Here is a 6,000-nt window from a genome sequence, read left to right as displayed (position 1 = left end):
CTTTCTGTGTTAGAATCAATACTGTATTTTGGCTCCAAGGCAGAAGAGCAATAAGGGCTAGTCAATGAGGGTTAAGTGACTTGCCCAAAAGTAGGAGTGTCTGGGGCCAGATTTATACTCAGGACCTCTTATTTCCAGGCCTGACTCTCTATCCACTGAGTCACTTAGCTGCCAATAGTGGGAAGAACTTTGATCTACGTAATTAATAAATGTTTGTTGATGGACTGAATGTCTCTCCCAGGAGGATGGCAATCAGTTGTAGAAACAAAAAGGAAGAACATTCCAAACCATTCAGATGATATTGCTTCAATGCTAGCAAGAGAGTTCTATCAGTGAGGGGTTCTACCAGGTGAGGTGTCCTGGTTCCTTGTACTCACATACTCTCATCTCTTCCTGCTGTGGCAATGATATACAGGCTAGTTAAGAGTTCACCAGAAGTGAAAATTCAATTCCTTCCAGGTTTTACATTACAAATGCAAGCAGCTCCAAGAGAGTACAGCTGGCATAGTTCTCTCCTGAGATCCACATGACTGTTAAATGTTTCTCCTCATTCTATAGCTGATTTTCCTCTTTATTCTCTCACACAGCTATTTCCCTCTTAGTCAATATAGTAATAATAATATATTATTTTGTGCTTAAAATATACTATTAACATAATATAATCATATTATTATACTCAAGGATTCTTTCTTCTATCCTAACTTTACCCCTACTATGCTAACAATAGCTTCTCAATAAGCCAGCATGGATTCCCTACAGCAGGCTTGTTTAAAGGTTCTCTAAAGTAAACACAGTGGGGACCAATTCCTGGGAGTAGAATCCAAGGAAGTGAGAGAGTATCTGAAGTTTGGAGGAACTCAAGTATATAGTACGCACAAAGAAACACAATTAATTCAAATGAACTGATAGAATAGGTCAGAACAGAGAAATCTACTTCTTTTTCTAGAAAATCAGGAGTTCTTGATCTTCTGCCTAGCTCTCATCAGTCTTTTACCATTCCCCTTCCAGAAAGAAAAATGTGGCACATGCTAAAAGGTAAGGCAATTGCCATTATCAACCCACTCTTACCACTCCTCCCAAGATCTCCTTTCTTAAATTTGTTGGAAATACTGAATTTTTAGTCTTTAGAAAAAACACATATGCAATGGAAAAATAGCCTAAAACGTTAGGTTGAGAGTTGCATGCTGGCAGCTAAGATGGCAATGAAAGGGATGCTTTGCTCACCCAAACCTTCCAAACACACAAAAATAGAAAATAAACCAACTCAAAATGAATAAAAGTAAGAGGCACACATCTCACTAGGATGAAAAGGGAGAATAGGCACTAAGTGAGTGAGGCCTGAGGAAACATCAGAACTCAAGACCAGGCCAAAGCATTTTCACATAGCCCAAGGAAATGAAACAATAGAATGAGGGAGAAGCCCAACTGCCATATGGTCTTAGGCAACTTAATGGCAGAGAGAAGAAGCAATGCTGAAACATGGCCTGAGGTAACAAAATGGTGGAACAAAGGACTGACCTAACTCACTTCCAAGAAGCCCGAGGCAATGAAAGAAGACAAGTAAAGAGCCAAAGGAAAGTGAAAAAGAATGTCAGTCCTCAAAAGAACTCTTGGAAGAACTTGAAGTTTAAAAAAAATCAAATAATAAAAGAAATTATTAAAGATTCAACCACTTGGAGAAAAATTAACTGAAGAAAATATAACTTCCTAAAAACTAGACTGAGCCAAAATGGAAATAGAGGCAAACAAATATTGACAAAGACAAACCCTTAGAGAGAAAAACTGGCCAAATATAAAAGGAAACAACAAAAAAGCTCAAGGAAGAAAATAACTTCCTAAAATTTAGAATTGGACAAATGAAAGCTAATGCCTCCAAAATACAACAGGAAACAATAAAACAAAATCAAAAGAATGAAAAAAAATAATAAAAATCTGAAATAACTCACTGGAAAAGCCACTGAATTAGAAAACAGATGCAGGAGAGATAATCTAAGAATCATCAGAATACCTGAAAGGTATGATCAAAAAAAAAAAAAAAAAGAATCTGGATACCATATTATAAGAAATCGTCAGGGAAAATAGAAATGGAAAGACTCTACCATCTCCTCCTTAAAAAGACCCTAAATTAAATACTCCAGGACAATATAGCCAAAACCTCTCAGATCTGTAAGCAATCAAAAGGAAACAACTCAAATATGGAGCCATAGTTAGCATTATATAAGAACTGGAAGTTTCTATGTTAATGGTATGAAAGGCATGGAATATGATAATATTTCAAAAGGCAAAGGATCTAGGACAGTGATGGGGAACCTTTAAGAGATGGAGTGCCAGGTCCCATCCTCACCCCATCCCCCAGACCAAGTGCTGTGCCCATTGCCCCCTCAGAGACCACATTCTGTGCCCTTCCGCCCATTGAGTGCCAGGCGTGTCCTGTCCCCCACCTTACTTTACCCAGGGGAGGTAGGAAGCACTCCCATTGGATTGCTGCATAGGGGAGCAGATGATATAGTCAGGCTTGGGTAGAGGGAGAGGCAAGGGGCAAAAGTACTTAGCTCCTCTCTAGTTATGTGAGCTATGATCCCCTCAAATCTAGAAGAAAAATCAAAAAAGCCCCAGCTTACAGGAAAACCCCTTATTCATAGGAAAATATAACCCTCAAGTTAAATGACATCATCCTGACACATTAATCCCATCATATTCCAGCCTTCCTAAAGCAGGTATCCTCCAAATTAACCTTTTTAGCAAATGGTCAAGGGTTGAAGTCAGGTTTTAATCTGGATGCAGGGCTGATTGGGAGATTAACAAGCAATAATTATGTTTTCCTGTTTGTTTTGAATTCCAGAGCTTCTAGCCCACCTGTTCTCCTTCAGGAAAGGCACCCCTTTGAATGCAAATTGAACAGGCTGGGTTAGTATGAGGTGAGAATTCCAATTAAAGCCCTCTCCCCACCACCACCACGTTTGCTTGTGAAAGAAACTGGGGAAGGGAGCTGAAGGGGATTTAGCCTAGCCTCAGTTTCATAAAATTTATTCCTAAATCACTAGACTACAGTTTTGAACATTTTTAAAGTACAAACTCAAAAGACACATCCCAAATCCCCAAAATACTTTGAATCATAAAGATAGTAGTTGCTTCTGATAGTAAAGACATAAGTAGTTTCTGTCTCACTCAGGCCAAAGGTAATTTAGTAAAGAGGCCAATATTCTAAATGGAGTAAGGCAATCTTGTCCTGCAAGAGATGCTGTCTTGAAGTGGTCTGCTTACTAACGCCTATTGAAGAGAGGAGGAGGGAAGCAGCCCAGCTGTGCATTCCTCTGGCTTTCTAGTTAGGAATTCTGGTGAACTCCAGGTCCTTCGGGGCACTGGGTCCTTGGCATGTCTGCCCACAGAGAGGTCCATGTGTGCCCTCTCTGGCATTTGTGTCATAGGTTCGCCATCACAGATCTAGGATTATAATCAGGAATCATATACAATCAAGAATAATATCAATAAAACTGAGCAAAGTTTTCCAGGGGAAAATAGGATATTCAATAAAATAGAAGTGTGGGAAGCCAATAAGAGAATAGATAGAAATCTAAGACTCCTCTTTTGACCCCTTTTGTGATCCTTGTGATTTCTTATTGAAAAGTATTGTGGCCTTATTGAAAAGCTTTAAGTTCCTAGCAAACCTGAATTTAAGAGGTTAACACTCTCCACCTTTGGCCAGGAATGCAGCTGCCTGGTACAGCCAAGGCCAAAACCTTAGCAGGGGCAATTCAACCCTGAGATAATATTCCCTGACTTGGTTTTCTGATAAGAACCCAGTCAAAATTCAGCCTTGGTCTTGTTCTATTCTGAAGCCAATGAGACCTTTTGTGTTTTGATATGACATAATTTGTAATTTCTGCGGATCTGCAAAGTTTCGGGGGGGGGGGTTCTTTTGTGTGAAATGAGTCTTGAAATATATATAATAAACTCCATGCTGCAGGAGACACAGCAACAGCAGCAGCTGAGCAGCATCATGAGCTGACAGAAAGATGTGTCCATGTCCATTTATTTCTTATCAACTAAACCATCATTATCACCATTATCAAATTATCTGGAGGTGATAAAAAGATCTCGAGATAGAAGATTTCCAGGCATTCCTGACTCCCCCAAAAGAGAGAGAGAGAGAGAGAGAGAGAGAGAGAGAGAGAGCAGAAAAGAAAATTCTATGAGCAAATCCAACACTCAACAAAAGAATAAAAAGATAAATAGAAAAGTGAAAATTTAATGTTTCAATAAGTTATATAGAATTTATTCATTCCTGGAAAGGTGAGAATTAAGATAATTAAGATATCCATGATACTTGAAGTATTTAAAGCACTCCATATATTTAAGTACTTAAGATACCTTAAGGACTTTATCACTATTAAGACAGTGAGAAGTATACATAGAAAAAAGGAAGGAAATAAGTTGAATAAGATGGGTTGATTTAAAAAGATCAAGAGAAGGGAAAGAGGAAAACAGAAAGAGAAAATAAAAGGACAGAAGGGGGGTAAACTATTTCGCATGAAGAGGCACATAAAAGTCAATTTTAAAAAGTCAATAAAGTGGAGAATATGAGGAGAGTGTTGGAAAACTCAACCTTATTCTCATTGGAATTAGCACAAAGTGGGAATAATATCCGCACTCAGTCAGTCAGTATAGAAACCTACCTTACCCTGTAGGGAAGTAGGTAGGAAGGGGGAAAAGGACAAAAAGGAGGGTGAATTGGGGAAGGCAGTGGTAGAAGCAAAACATTTGTGAATAGGGAAAGGCTAAAAGGAGAGAGAGAGAAAGAGAGAGAAAGAGAGAGAAGGATAAACAGGTAAAGATGGAGGGAAACACACAATTATTAATCATAACTGTGAATGTGATTAGGATGAACTAACCCATAAAATGGACCAGGATAGTAGAGTGGATTAAAAAGCTGAATCCTACAAAATGCATCTATAAGAAACACTTTAAAAAAAAAAAACTTACCTTCCCCACCACCACCACTCCTTAGAATCAATACTATGTATTGGTTCCAAGCAGAAGATCTGCAAAGCCTAGGCAGTGGGGCTTAAGTGACTTGTCCAGGGTCACCCAGCTAGGAAGTGTCTCAGATCAGATTTGAACCCAAGATTTCCCATCTCTGAGTCTGGCTTTCAATCCACTGAGCCACCCTGTTACCCCCAAGAAACACTTTTAAAACAGGGAGGCACACCAAGTAAAAGTAAGGAACTGGAGCAGAATCTATTATGCCTCAGCTAAAATTTTTTAAAAAGCAGGAGTAGCAATCATGATCTCAGACAAAGTGAAATAAAAATTAATCTAAATAAAAGAGATAAGGAAGGAAGTTAAATTTTGATTTTCAAAAAAAAATCACCACGGATAGTGAAACAATATCAATACTAAATATTTATACATCAAACAGCATAACATCCAAATTCCTTAAGGAGAAGTTACAAGAGTGACAAAAGGAAAATAGGCAATAAAACTTTACTAGTGATGTACCTTTACCTTTTCCTCTCAGAATTAGATAAATCCAACCAAAGAATAAATAATAAAGTTAAAGAAGTAAGGGTAAAACTTTAGAAAAGTTTCTGATATGTTAGACCTCTTGAGAAAACAGAATGGGAATAGAAAGGAATACACTGTTTCCCCCAGTAGTACATGGAACCTTCACAAAAATTGACCACATATTAAGGCAACTGTAGACAATAGAAAATTCTTGGGGGTATACCTACCCAAAACAAATCCAGCAATTTAATGAACACAATTACAAAATACATTTCCCACAAATAAAGATCTAAAACAACTGGAAAAACATTAATTACTCATGGAACAATTGATACCATATAATTTTAAAAATGACAATCCTACCTAAATTAAATTTATCTATTCAGCACCATACTAATCAAGCTACTCAAAAATTATATTATAGAGCTAGAAAAAATAATCACAAAATTTGTCTGAAAGAACAAAAGGTAAAGAATATCAAGGGAATTAGTAGAA

This window comes from Gracilinanus agilis, chromosome 4 (assembly GCF_016433145.1).
Source record: "Gracilinanus agilis isolate LMUSP501 chromosome 4, AgileGrace, whole genome shotgun sequence".
NCBI lineage: Eukaryota > Metazoa > Chordata > Mammalia > Didelphimorphia > Didelphidae > Gracilinanus > Gracilinanus agilis.
Note: the sequence above shows the minus strand (reverse complement) of the source record.